Source organism: Heloderma suspectum, chromosome 5 (assembly GCF_057233095.1).
Source record: "Heloderma suspectum isolate Gila_16-S chromosome 5, 16-S_ref, whole genome shotgun sequence".
NCBI lineage: Eukaryota > Metazoa > Chordata > Lepidosauria > Squamata > Helodermatidae > Heloderma > Heloderma suspectum.
The window spans coordinates 67,635,124-67,650,634 of NC_139462.1; positions in this window are offsets into that span (position 1 = coordinate 67,635,124).

Sequence of the window (15,511 nt, forward strand, 5' to 3'; positions counted from 1 at the left end):
GTTGCCTACCCCTAGTGTAATATGTAAATGCACCTTACATTTAGATTACTTTGATCTGAACTGTTATACCCAAGGGACTAATATGCTTTTTCGCCAATGCACAACTTTTCTTCTGATGTAAACTACGCCAAGGTAGGTGCACTGTGGCCACGATCTGGTAAGCTATCTGCGCCCAAGAAGGAAGCACTTTAAAAAAGTGAGATGACTTAATAGTGGGAGCTGATAGACAACTATTGGAAGAAGTCAGATGCAAGCAACAATCTGATGGGTCTACATTTCTGCAATCTGGTTCATGGCTCTATTACGCTGGATTAGAGCATCCAGACAGGAATGGCAGGTGTGATCACAACTCTGCTGCCAGACAGGGACCTGAACAATGTCAGCTGTGGGAAGGGGGGTGGGTGGCAGGTTCCCAACCATGCCAGGCCCTTTTTGAGATGCAAATTCTGACTATTTCCTGCTGTGTTCAGCTCCTTTTGCATGAAAGCTTTTATTTCCAGGGTGGGAGATGGGAAATGGAACACTGATTCAGCACACCTGATGCCCACAAGCCACAAAGGAGCTATACTGATCTCTAGGAGTTGCGGGCTTGGTGGTGTGGTTGGGGGTGCAGTCTTAAAACAGCTGACTGGCACAAAAACACTGTGTCAGTTGGTACCACTTGCACATGGTAGTCCCCCCCCCTTCCTCTTTAGCATTATGGCGCCAAAACAGCTATGGGAGAAGCTGCAGTTTGCACAAGCCCAAAACGGTAGCAATGGGAAGTACTGACATGCTCTTGCTAGGATACAAAGCTTTTCCCCCAGTGAAACAAGATTTTTTTTAATATTATTATTCAGAAGGGTTTGCGAAATGAACAGAAGTTGCTGACAGGAGCATGGGGTATAGACAAGTGATACAGGGAGAAAGACTGCCATCCTGAGAATAAAGGGGAGACTGGCCCTCCCTTCTTTTCCAGACTCTATAGTCTTGTCATCTTCCACATAAGATAAATGGCCTCCATCAATCACCCTTGGCAGCTCTTGGAGAAGCTGGGAATCTGCTTGGCTCCTGAAACATATTAGCCTCCAACTGGGGGACACTGTTGACCTGGCAGAGGTGCTCTTTTGTGAAAGGAGTTGCTAGGATTTAATCATTTGCATAATGGCTTATTATCTTCACACAACTCAGCCATGCTTCCTTCACTTTCCCAGATGACGGAATTAAGACCCGTCATTTGGCATAAGCAGGCCATTGTCAGCCAAATGGAAATCAAAACAAGTCTATAAAGGAAAAGAGAACAGTGCTACAGCCACATGGTTTGCTCTTCCCCTTCAGCATGTGGTAGAATCAACATATACTGCTTTGTACATTTATTTGTTTGCTTATATATTCCACTCTTCTGGTGTATATGCACCTCATCACATGCGGACACAATTGGAACATCTCCACAAAGCTTGCTGTGGAACCAACCCTAAACTGCATACTTGAGTTTTCAAGATGAGTACTAGCCTATCTAAAACAAACTGAATTCCTGTTCCGGAGTCCGTCTGCCTCCTGATCAGGAGCATCTGTCTTGTCTGGATTAAATCTCAAATTATGAGCCTCCATCCAGCCCATTACCACTGCCAGAAACCAATTAAGAACATCAACATCTTCCCTGGCAGTGGATGAAAAGGAGAAATAGAGCTGCAGGTCACCTGGATATTGGTCACAATACATCCCAAATCACTGGATGATCTCTCCCAGTGGTTTCATGTGGATGTTAAACTTTGAACTTCATTTTGAATGAAATAAGAGATATGTAGGCAGTGTGTGCGTGTCCATTACTTGCAGGTATTTTAAATTTGGGAGCACTGTCTTGTTTCCATCAAAGCAGGAAGGGAATTGTTGTCTGCAGTTACTTATCTGCAGATACTTTCTATCAACTTGAATAGTTTTGTGATGGTGTTTTAAGTGGTTCTTCAGAAGGGTTCTGGTTATTAATTGCCAACAAAACTCAAGTCTGTTCCCCAATCCTAGCCCAAGTGCTTTGCAACAGAAGGCATTAATTCTTTCCCTCTGCAGTGTGGATGTTCATAGGGAAGCGAGGTAAGGGCAAAAAGGAGTGAGAGGCAGTGTCAGATTCTTTTAAAAATGTATTGATAGTACATGGGGCTCCAAGTGGTCTTCCACTGAGAGGACCGATTAGGTCAGCTTCCCCCAACCTGGTGCCTTCCAGATGTTTTGGATGTCAACTCCCATCAGCCCTAGCCAGCATGGTCAATGGTCAGGAATGCTGGGAGTTGTAGTCTAAAACATCTGGAGGGCACCAGGTCATACCTGTCTAGTTTCAGCAGTGAATTACCATTCACTTGGGTCTCTTCGTCAACAGCCTATGGCTGGGTTTACACAACACAATAACCCACACTTAAGGTTGAGTGTGGGTTGTTGTTGAAACATGGGTTGTTGTATTGTCTGAAATCTGAACCCAGCTGCGATAACAAAATGTGGTTTGTTAACCATGAATAACCCACAGTTTACAACCCAACAACAAACAATGGGTTCTCTTCATGGGTTGTTTGTGGTTAACAAGCCATGGTTTGTTACTGTAGCAGGGTTCAGACAACATGATACTCCACATTTCAACAACAACCCTCACTCAACCTTGAGTGTGGGTTATTATGTTGTGTAAACCCAGGCTATGAGTTGTTCATCAACATTAGAAGCAACAGAAAGGCTACACTTGTGGTGATCTTCTCTGGCAGTTGGGTCTCCAGTTGCTGTGTAGAAGAAGTTTCAAAAGTGGAAATTGCAGTTTGTACTACAGTAGCCAAAGCCAATCTATAGGCTTTCCAAAGACAAGATTAATGGGGAAGATGAAGTAATTTCACTTGCTTTTTCCTGTTCATGGGAAACAAGATTCCAGTGGTTTTAACCATTTTATTGACTAAAGGAATAGTTGCTGTAATGAGAAGCCTTGCCCAAGATGGTAATTGTAGCATTTAAGGGAAGGGATATGTTCAAAGTTCTGTCTACCTGTGCCACACTTTTATCTGTTGCTTAGCAGTATTCTCCTTTTGATCTGAAGACTATCTGATACATTGTGATCTCCCAGTTGTTAGAATAAGAGAAGTCATCTTCTCAAATAATCTGGAGTTTCAGTCTAGGAGACTGACAATGGTCTGCCATTAATAAGGTAAAATGATCTACCTGCTTCAAGTGACAGGGGTATCTATCTTAGCCTGAGGCTGACAGAACTGTATTTCCTTTTCATAGATTCATAGAATAGTAGGGTTTGAAGGGGCCTACAAGCCATCGAGTCCAACCCCCTGCTCAATGTAGGAATCCAAGTCAGAGCATCCCTGATAAATGGCCGTCCAGCCTCGTCTTGAAGGCCTCCAGTGTGGGAGAGCCCACCACCTCCCCAGGTAATTGGTTCCATTGTCGTATTGCTCTTACAGTCAGGACGTTTTTCCTGATGTTCAGCCAGAATCTGGCTTCCTGTAACTAGAGCCCATTATTCCGTGTCCTGCACTCTGGGATGATCAAGAAGAGATCCTGGCCTTCCTCTCTGTGACAACCTTTCAAGTACTTGAAGAGTGCTATCATATCTCCCCTCAGTCTTCTCTTCTCAAGGCTAAACATGCCCAGTTCTTTCAGTCTCTCTTCATAGGGCTTTGTTTCCAGTCCCCTGATCATCTTTGTTGCCCTCCTCTGAACCCTCTCCAGTTTGTCTGCATCCTTCTTCAAGTGTGGTGCCCAGAACTGGACACAGTACTCCAGATGAGGCCTAACCAGTGCTGAGTAGAGGGGAACTAGTACTTCCCGGGATTTGGAAGCGATGCTTCTATGAATGCAGCCCAAAAGAGCATTTGCCTTTTTTGTAGCCACGTCACATTGTTAGCTCATATTCAGCTTGTGATCGACAACAATTCCAAGATCCTTCTCGCTTGTAGTGTGGTTGAGCCACATATCCCCCATCTTGTAACTGTGCATTTGGTTTCTTTTTCCTAGGTGCAGAACTTGGCATTTGTTCCTATTAAATGTCATTCTGTTGTTTTCTGCCCAGCGCTCCAGTCTATCCAGATCACTTTGAATTTTGTTTCTGTCTTCCAAAGTATTAGCTATCCCTCCCAATTTTGTGTCATCTGCAAATTTGATCAGCATTCCCTGAACCTCCTCCTCCAAGTCATTAATAAAAATGTTGAAGAACACTGGGCCCAGGACCGAGCCCTGCGGTACCCCACTCGTTACCTCTCCCCAGTTTGAGAAAGTCCCATTGATAAGCACTCTTTGAGTCCGATTCTGTAGCCAACTGTGGATCCACCGGATCGTTGTTTCATCTAGCCCACTTTGAGCTAGTTTGCTCATCAGGATATCATGGGGCACTTTGTCGAAAGCTTTGCTGAAGTTGAGGTATATGATGTCTACAGCATTCCCACGGTCTACAGGGGAGGTTACTTGATCAAAAAATGAGATCAGATTTGTCTGGCAGGACTTGTTTTTGACAAATCCATGTTGGCTTCGAGTAATCACGGCATTGTTGTCAAGGTGCTTCCAGATGGATTGCTTTATGATCTCCTCCAGAATTTTCCCAGGGATTGATGTCAGACTGACTGGTCTGTAGTTCCCAGGTTCCTCCTTTTTACCCTTTTTGAAGATAGGGACAACGTTAGCCCTCCTCCAGTCATCTGGCACTTCACCCGTCCTCCATGATTTCTCAAAGAGAATAGACAGCGGTTCTGAGAGTTCTTCTGCCAGTTCCTTTATGACTCTAGGATGCAGTTCATCTGGCCCTGGAGATTTGAACTCATTCAAAGTAATGAGGTGTTCCTTGACCATATGCCTGTCGATCTCAAGCTGCAATCCTGCCCCTTCAGCCTGTACTTTGCCTTTGCCAGGGGGGTCATAGACCCTCTTTTGGGAGAAGACTGAGCCAAAGTAGGAATTGAGCACCTCGCCTTTTCTTTGTCATCTGTTATCGTTTTGCCATCCTTATTTAATAGCTGAACCACCATTTCTTTCCTCTGCCTTTTACTATGCACGTAGCTGAAGAAAGCCTTTTTGTTGTTTTTAACATCCCTTGCTAACCTCAGCTCATTCTCAGCTTTAGCCTTCCTGACGCCATCCCTGCAATTCTGTGCTATCTGCCTGTACTCTTCCTTTGTTACTTGGCCTTCTTTCCACTTCCTATATGTGTCCTTTTTTGTTTTCAGGTCATCCCTAAGCTTTTTGTGAAGCCACATTGGCTTCTTCTGTTGTCTTCCACCTTTTCTTCTTGTTGGAATTGCTTGTGATTGTGCCTTGAGAATTTCCTTTTTTAAAAGCTCCCACCCATCTTGGACTCCTTTTCTCGCTAGCATCGCTTGCCATGGGACCTTACTGATCATTGTTCTGAGTTTATGAAAATCAGCTTTCCTAAAATCCAGGGTACGCGTTTGACTACACTCGGCTTTTGCTTCCCTTAGAACCAAGAACTCAAGTACAACATGGTTGCTTTCCCCCAGAGTTCCTGTAACTGCTACTTTATCCACTAAGTCATCTCTGTTGGTTAGGATCAAGTCAAGGATAGCCGATCCTCTAGTTCCTTCCTCTACTTTCTGTAGGAGGAGGTTATCCGCCACACAAGTCAGGAATTTCCTGGAGGGGCCATGTTTTGCAGAATTTGTCTCCCAACAAATATCGGGGAAATTGAAGTCCCCCATTACTACTACATCATGCTTCCTTAAAACATTGGCTATTTGCTTTTCAAAAGTTTCATCCTTGTCTTCTCCTTGATTGGGTGGCCGGTAGTAGACTCCGACCACCAGGTTCCTTTTATTCTTTGCTCCATTTATTTCAACCCAGATGCTCTCGATGGGGCTACCAAGCTCCTCCTCCTGTATTTCTGTGCAGAGATATGTATTTTTCACATACAGTGCAACCCCACCTCCCTTTCTGTTCCTCCTGTTCTTTTTGAACAAGTGATATCCTTCAATTGCTGTATTCCAGTCATGAGAGTCATCCCAAGTCTCAGTTATACCTATCAGGTCATAATTTCCCTCTTGTATTAAGAGTTCAAGTTCGTTCTGTTTGTTTCTCATACTCTGGGCATTAGTATATAGACATCGAAGACCATGTGCTTCATAGTCTGGCTTTCTTCCTACATGTGTCTGAAGACTATGATTGGGCGCTATCAGAGCTGTTCTCTCAATTGCAGTGCATGCGCCTATGTCCATTGTTACCCCCAACATTACATCTCCCTTCCCCGTAGGATTCAGTTGAAAGCCCTCCTGATGAAGTTCTTCATGCTGTGGCCAAACACATTCTTCCCATCCTTTGTGAGGTGCAACCCATCCCTAGCCAACAGTCCATCTTCCAGGAAGTATAGCCCGTGGTCCCAGAATCTAAATCTCTCTCGTCGGCACCACCTTCGTAGCCAGTCATTCACCCGGAGTATTTTTCGTTCCCTTTCTATCCCTCTTCTAGCTACTGGAAGGATGGATGAGAAAACTATCTGGGCCCCAATGTTCTTGAGTTTCCTTCCCAAAGCTTCAAAGTCTGACAACTTTGTGCCTTTCAAGCATGGCTGAGATGTGTACAGTACAAGCAAAGCTTAATTGGCACAGAAGCAAGTATGATTCTAACAGCCTCAGGATTTTCTGCATGTTTCTCTGTGTATTTTATCTTAGTAGTCTTCTATGCAGCCTTCCCCAACCTGGTGCCCTGCCTAATGTGTTAGACTTCAACTCCCATCATTCCCAGCCAGCAAGCATTTTTTCAGTGGATCTTAATAAATTGGTTATTATGCTATGTGCTGCTGCTGCTAATGGATCAATGTAGCTGCCTGCATTTCGGGAATGTCCTTGGGGGCATGTCTATGGGGGCTCTCACGGTGAGCTCCCACACTTCAGAATTTACCACACTGCTACTGCTCCTCTGACCTAATATGTTTCTCAGTGCAGGCTAAGCTGCTATAGGCTGCCTGGGAGGCATGCTGAACAGCTGGCCTATCTTCTGGCCACCAGCCCAGCCCAACTTTGATGACTGACTCTCCCACAGTCTACTGGTACACAGTCTACCTTTTTGTTTATTCGCACTGGGCTTTTCCAGCCCAAGTGTTGGCTACAATGTCTATTTCAATGGAATTGTGCTTAAGCCCAATTAACTCTCCCTGCATTGGGGCCAGTATTTTCATGTTTGCCTACAAAGTGTTCCTCTTTGTAGTAATGACTGTAACCTCAAAGAATTGGATATTGTGTTGTGTCTTCTTGCCTGCAATATAGGAAGTCACGCTATGCTGCAAAATTCATTTTTTAATTACTCCGCTGAGCGCAGGAATGTCTAGAAGCCACACATGTGTGGCATGCACACACCCTTAACCACTGATGCGGTCTCTAATGTCCTCTGATCTGTGCTGGTGTTTTCTGATGGCACACTTGCAAATCCATGGCTCTGCTTCCTCCTGTATCAGGATGAATATGGGGAAAGGACTCAACTGGAGACTAAAGCAGCATTGAACCAGGTCCTCCAACCGTGGTTCACAAAAAATAGTGCAAGAGTCTTAAGTATAGGGATTGTACTTATCTCAGCTCCCTCTGGACGGCCCTTCTGCTATTGTTCATAGAAAAATATAAGGAGAATCAAGTCCATTCTCCCATTTCTCCACCCCCTCTCCCCTCACACAGCACTAGAGCAGGGAGACTGGGCTGGTAATCAATAATTTGAACTCTTATGCAATTTGTATTTAAGCACTAGCCTGGTAGCCAGAGGACAGTGTTCTTCACTGCAAGGCCTGAGGACCACTGGCAGCTCCCAATAACCTCCCTGCCTCTCTCTCTCTCTCTCTCTTTGCAATAGCTGCTCACACTCTTCTTCTGGGATTTAATGGCTGGTCAAGGCCTGAAAGGCCCCATGACCGCCACCCACTGAAAAAACCTACGACAATACCTAGAAGGGGGCATAACCAGCTGTAACTTAAACAAATATTCATAGCTTTTTGAAGATTAAGTTGGAGAGCAGACTCCAAAGAAAAGCCTTCAACCCCAAGCTCTGGAGCTCATCAGTAAGAAAGCCCTGTTCTGCACTATATATCAGACAGTCCCAGAGAAGGTAATTTATAGTTTCATCTACTCCACAAACCTCGCAAAGAGCAGAATAAGATATTCCCAAAACAAATAGATTGCTATGTAAATTGCGATGCCTGCTCAAGGCCTGAAACATAGCAACCTGCTAAATCTAACCACATTGGTAAAAAAATCCAAAAGTAATCCAGAGCTGCACAGAAAGAAAAATACTCTCCTCCTTACTCTCAGCAGGGGTGTCTCTAACTTCGCCTAGAGGTTTCCTTTAGTGGTGGGCCAACCTGTGATCTGGGCTACCAGAGGCTTTGGGGCGGGGGGAAGTCAGGAGACCTTCCACTTGTCAGCCATAAGGCAGCTGGCTGAGGAAAACACAGGAACAATCAGACAATCAGCTGTGAGAAGGAGGAAGGACTCCAAGAGGCAAAGAGTGATGTGATTGGCTAGCTGCAGTGATGCACTGCGCAGACACTGGAGGTATATTTGAATGCACAGCTGAGAGAGAAGGCAAAGTGAACTTGCATTGGGAGATTTTTCAGCACTGAGTAGAACACAGCACTCTCTCAGTAATGAGGAAAAATACCCATCCCAATCCAAAGACCAAGTCAGCCTGTTGGAATTTGCTTGCCTGGTGACTGACCAATGAGACCCTTGCTTGGATGATGTAGAGGGGAATGATGAGGAGATAGGCCATTTATGAATCACCAAAAAAAGAGGACAAAAGAGACAGTGATTTGCATAACATTTGCATATGCTAACATATATATATAGATCAAATTTAGAAATGATTATTATAATTTAAATAAAAATATAGTACCTGTGACCAGGTGATCTGTGTGCCTGCCTATTCAGTCTGTTGTCCAGGTGATAACTGTTGATGGGGAATCGTTCTTATGGCTTTTTATAAGTGGGCTGTCAGAGGAGGGAAGCCTCCTTTGTGCCTAGTGCAGAATTGCAGTGGGCTGCTGCAGAAGGGACAGTCTGATGGAGCCCTCCACTGCTAGTGTTTTTTTTTTTTTTTTGCAGGCTAGTAACTTTTGTGTACTTATTTACCAGGTTGCTCTTATGTATTAAATATATACATAAAATGTGTGAAGGATGCAATTCACACAGAAGAAACATATTGCACAGAAGAATATACTTTACTCAAAGCGCAAGAAATATGCATGTTAGCAAGTGCAAAGTTTATTATATCACCCTCAGTGTGCACGGTGCTTTACAGAATTCCATATGCAAAACAAAGACAGCCCCCTCTTCTAAGGAGCGACAACCCCTATCATCCCCAACCAGCATGGCCCAGGTTGAGAAAAGCTGAAATGCTTATTTGAAAAGATAGCTTTTAAGATGGGGTTTGAAAGAAGAGAAAGAGGTGGCATTGTACAGGTGTTCAAGGACCAAGGTCCAGAGATAAGGGTAGGAAAATGTACACAGCATAATAGTCCCATACTTCTTGCAGAGGGCATTTCTAAAGTAAGCAGGGTAAATTTTGCGCTACCAGTCATGTCAATATTTCCTCTTCTGTACAGCTATTAAAGGCATAGGAATTCTTCTGTCCTCTATTTCAACTGATCAATGAATTAAAAAACAAATCCAAAATACCTACAGTCAGGACCAGAAATATTGGAACAAGGATAACTGTTTTGGCATTTCGCCTCTGTACGCCACCACATTGAAGTTGAAAGGAAACACACCCAGATGGGAGCGAGGTCAGGACTTTCAGCTGTAATTCAAGGGGTTGGACAAAAGTGGGGCACTAACCATTCAGGAAGGACAGCCAGTGGCGCACACACACGCACACACACGCACACACACACACACACACACTTATCATTGGTGGCTCATAAGTAATGGAACGAATGGCTGACAAGCAGCTGCATGGCCAGGTGTGGCCTGTTTCCTGGGTACCCATTGACCAATCCAGCAGATGAAAGGCCTGGAGGTGGTTCTGAGTGTTACATTTGCATTTGGTAGCTGGTCACTGGAACTCCCAACATGAGGTCTAAAGAGGTGTCCATGTGAGTGAAGGAGGCCATCATTAGGCTGAGGAAACAACATAAACCCATCAGAGAGATAGCAAAAACAGTGGGAGTGGCCAACACAACAGTTTGGAACATCCTGAAAAAGAAGGAATTAACTGGCAAGCTCAGCAACAGCAAAAGGCCTGGAAGACCACGGAAGACAACTTAAGTGGATGACCACAGAATTCTGCTCATGGTGAAGAGGAACCCTTTCACAACATCTAGCCAGGTAAAGAATGCTCTTGAGGTAGGCATGTCATTGTCAACATCTACAGTCAAGAGATGGTTTTATGAAGGTAAATACAGAGGCTTCACAACAAGGTGCAAACCACTGGTAACACTCAAGAACAGACAGGCCAGATTAGCCTTTGCCAGCAACACCTAAAAAGGCCTGCCCAGTTCTGGAATAAGATTCTTTGGACTGATGAAACCAAGATGAACTTGTACCAGAATGATGGGAAGAGAAAAGTATGGAGAAGGAAAGGAACAGCTCATGATCCAAAGCATACCACATCATCTGTCAAACATGGTGGAGGCAGTGTTATGGCATGGGCATGTATGGCTGCCAATGGAGCCGGGTCACTGGTGTTTATTGATGACCTGACTGCTGATCAAAGCAGCAGGATGAATTCTGAAGTTTATAGGGCTATACTTTCTGCTCAGATTCAACCGAATGCTGCCAAACTGATAGGGCGCCACTTCATATTGCAGATGGATAAAGACCCAAAACATACAGAAAAAGCTACCCAAGAGTTTCTCCAGGCAAAGAAGTGGGATGTTCTTCAATGGCCAAGTCAGTCACCTGATCTCCACCCAATAGAGCATGCTTTTCACTTACTGAAGACAAGACTGAAGGCAGAAAGACCCACAGACAAGCAGCAGCTGAAGGCAGCTGCAGTGAAGGCTTGGCAAAGCATCTCGAGGGAGGAAATTCAGCATTTGGTCATGTCCATGGGTTCCAGACTTCAGGCAGTCATTGACTGCAAAGGATTTTCATCCAGGTATTAAAGGTGATCCTTACGTTTAAAATGATGTTGGTTCGTTCCATTACTTATGAGCCACCAACGATGGGGGTGTGTGTATGCCACTGGCTGTCCTTCCTGAATGGTTAGTGCGCCACTCTTGTCCAACCCCTTGAATTACAGCTGAAAGTCCTGACTTCGCTCCCATCTGGGTGTGTTTCCTTTCAACTTCAATGTGGTGGTGTACAGAGGCCAACTGCCAAAACAGTTATCCTCGTTCCGATATTTCTGGCCCTGACTGTACATTTAGGGCATCCTATGCATGTTTAGACAGAAAAAAAGTCCTACAATTTTCAACATTCCCCAGAAAAAAGTCCTATAACTCCCAGCATGGGGAGGGTGGGGAATGCTGGGAGCTGTAGGGCTTTTTCTGTCTAAATGTGCATAGGGTTGCTTTTGGTAGAGTCCGTATAAGATTTCATAAAATCACAGAATCATAAGAATGGTAGGGTTGGAAGGGGCCTACGAGGCCATACAGTCCAACCCCCTGCTCAATGCAGGAAGCCAAGTCAGAGCATCCCTGACAGATGGCTGTCCAGCCTCGTCTTGAATGCCTCCAGTGTGGGAGAGCCCACCACCTCCCTAGGTCATTGGTTCCATTGTCATATTGCTCTAACAGTCAGGAAGTTTTTCCTGATGTTCAGCCAGAATCTGGCTTCCTGTAACTTGAGCCCATTATTCCGTGTCCCGCACTCTGGGATGATCGAGAAGAGATCCTGGCCTTCCTCTCTGTGACAACCTTTCAAGTACTTGAAGAGCGCTATCCTATCTCCCCTCAGTCTTCTCTTCTCAAGGCTAAACATGCCCAGTTCTTTCAGTCTCTCTTCATAGGGCTTTGTTTCCAGTCCCCTGATCATCTTTGTTGCCCTCCTCTGAACCCTCTCCAGTTTGTCTGCGTCCTTCTTAAAGTGTGGTGCCCAGAACTGGACACAGTACTCCAGATGAGGCCTAACCAGTGCTGAGTAGAGGGGAACTAGTACTTCCCGGGATTTGGAAGCTATGCTTCTATGAATGCAGCCCAAAAGAGCATTTGCCTTTTTTGCAGCCATATCACATCGTTGGCTCATATTCAGCTTGTGATCGACAACATTTCCAAGATCCATCTCGCCTGTAGTGTTGTTGAGCCACATATCCCCCATCTTGTAACTATGCATTTGGTTTCTTTTTCCTAGGTGCAGAACTTCGCATTTATCCCTATTAAATGTCATTCTGTTGTTTTCTGCCCAGAGCGCCAGTCTATCAAGATCACTTTGAATTTTGTTTCTGTCTTCCAAAGTATTAGCTGTCCTGCCCAATTTTGTGTCATCTGCAAATGTGATCAGCATTCCCTGAACCTCCTCCTCCAAGTCATTAATAAAAATGTTGAAGAGCACTGGGCCCAGGACTGAACCCTGCGGTACCCCACTTGTTACCTCTCCCCAGTTTGGGAAGGTCCCATTGATAAGCACTCTTTGAGTCCGATTCTGTAGCCAACTGTGGATCCACCGGACCGTTGTTTCATCTAGCCCACTTTGAGATCTGGGTTCTAGTCCCCACTCGGCCATGGAAGCTCACTGGGTGACTTTGGGCCAGTCACAGACTCTCAGCCCAACCCACCTCACAGGGTTGTTGTTGTGAGGGTAAAATGGAAAGGAGGAGGATAATGTAAGCCGCCTTGGGTTCCTTGCAAGAGGAAAAAAGGCGGGGTAGAAATGCAATAAATAAATAAATAAATAAATTGAGCTAGTTTGCTCATCAGGACATCATGGGATACTTTGTCAAAAGCTTTGCTGAAGTCCAGGTATATTATGTCTACAGCATTCCCACAGTCCACAAGGTTACTTGATCAAAAAATGAGATCAGATTCGTCTGGCAGGATTTGTTCTTGACAAATCCATGTTGTCTTCGAGTAATCACTGCATTACTTTCAAGGTGCTTCCAGATGGATTGCTTTATCATCTGCTCCAGAATTTTTCCCAGGGATTGATGTCAGATGGTCTCTAGTTCCCAGGTTCTTCCTTTTTACCCTTTTTGAAGATAGGGATAACGTTAGCCCTCCTCCAGTCATCTGGCACTTCACCTGTTCCATGATTTCTCAAAGAGAATAGACAGTAGTTCTGAGAGTTCTTCTGCCAGTTCCTTTATTATTCTAGGATGCAATTCATCCGGCCCTGGAGATTTGAACTCAAAGTAATTAGGTGTTCCTTGACCATATGCCTATCGATCTCAAGCTGCAATCCTTCCCCTTCAGCCTGTACTTTGCCTTTGCCAGGGAGGTCATTTTGGGAGAAGACTGAGCCAAAGTAGGAATTGAGCACCTCGCCTTTTCTTTGTCATCTGTTATCGTTTTGCCATCCTTATTTAATAGCTGAACAACCATTTCTTTCTGCTGCCTTTTACTATGCACGTAGCTGAAGAAAGCCTTTTTGTTGTTTTTAGCATCCCTCGCTAACCTCAGCTCGTTCCCAGCTTTAGCCTTCCTGACGCCATCCCTGCAATTCTGCGCTACCTGCCTGTACTCTTCCTTTGTTACTTCGCCTTCTTTCCACTTCCTATATGTGTCCTTTTTTGTTTTCAGGTCATCTCTCAGCTTTTTGTGAAGCCACATTGGCTTCTTCTGTTGTCTTCCACCTTTTCTTCTTGTTGGAATTGTTTGTAATTGTGCCTTGAGAATTTCCTTTTTTAAAAGCTCCCACCCATTTTGGACTCCTTTTCTCGTTAGAGTCGCTTGCCATGGGACCTTCCTGATCATTGTTCTGAGTTTATTAAAATCAGCTTTCCTAAAATCCAGGCTACGCGTTTGACTACACTCAGCTTTTGCTTCCCTTAGAACCAAGAACTCAAGTACAACATGGTCGCTTTCCCCCAGAGTTCCTGTAACTGCTACTTTATCCACTAAGCCATCTCTGTTGGTTAGAATCAAGTCAAGGATAGCTGATCCTCTAGTTCCTTCCTCTACTTTCTGTAGGAGGAAGTTATCCCCAACACAAGTCAGGAATTTCCTGGAGGGGCCAAGTTTTGCAGAATTTGTCTCCCAACAAATATCGGGGAAATTGAAGTCCCCCATTACTACTACATCATGCTTCCTTAAAACATTGGCTATTTGCTTTTCAAAAGTTTCATCCTCGTCTTCTCCTTGGTTGGGTGGCCGGTAGTAGACTCCGACCACCAGGTTCCTTTTATTCTTTGCTCCATTTATTTTGATCCAGATGCTCTCGATGGGGCTACCAAGCTCATCCTCCTGTATTTCTGTGCAGAGATATGTATTTTTAACATACAGTGCAACCCCACCTCCCTTTCTGTTCCTCCTGTTCTTTTTGAACATGTTATATCCTTCAATTGTTGTATTCCAGTCATGACAGTCATCCCACCAAGTCTCAGTTATACCTATCAAGTCATAATTTCCCTCCTGTATTAAGAGTTCAAGGTCGTTCTGTTTGTTTCCCATACTCTGGGCATTAGTATATAGACATCGAAGACCATGTGCTTCATAGTCTGGCTTTCTTCCTATATGTGTCTGAAGACTATTATTGGGCGCTATTAGAGCTGTTCTCTCCGTTGCAGTGCATGAGCCCACGTCCATTGTTACCCCCAACTTTACATCCCCCTTCCCCGTAGGATTCAGTTGAAAGCCCTCCTGATGAAGTTCTGCATGCTGTGGCCAAACACATTCTTCCCATCCTTTGTGAGGTACAACCCATCCCTTGCCAACAGCCCATCTTCCAGGAAGTATAGGCCGTGGTCCCAGAATCCAAATCTCTCTCGTCGGCACCACCTTTGTAGCCAGTCATTCACCTGGAGTATTTTTCGTTCCCTTTCTATCCCTCTTCTAACTACTGGAAGGATGGATGAGAAAACTATCTGGGCCCCAAAGTTCTTGAGTTTCCTTCCCAAAGCTTCAAAGTCTGACATGATTTCTTCGTAGCTCTGCTTGGCGGTATCATTTGTTCCCACATGGATGAGAAGAAAGGGAATTCAGTGGGCTTTATGAGTGCAGGCAACCTTTCAGTCACGTCTCTAAACCGTCCTCCCGGGAGACAACATACCTGGTGAGTCCATGGGTCTTCGTGACATACTTGGGTCTCGATCCCACGCAGCAAGGAGTCTCCCACCACTACCACTCTTCTCTTCTTGTTGTTGTAGGCCTGGGTTTCATCGCCTCTGTTTGACTGTCAGCCTCTTGCTCACTCTCATGCAAGTTCCCCTGTGATTCTTCCTCTGCAGGCTGTCCTCCAGTCTCATCCTCAAGTACCTGGAATCGGTTCCACAGCTCCACTGCTTCCACTGGTGCACAGTGGTGTCTAGTTCTTCTTCTCCTATCACCCTTTTCCAAGGAGTATCCTCTACTCCATTTTTCTTCAACTCAGCATTTCTCACTTCTGCCTCCTCTTGCTGTTGCTCTTCATGCTTCTGGTCTTCACTCTGTTGCTGTAGTTCCCCCATTCTGTCCAAGAACTCCTCAGGTTCTCTT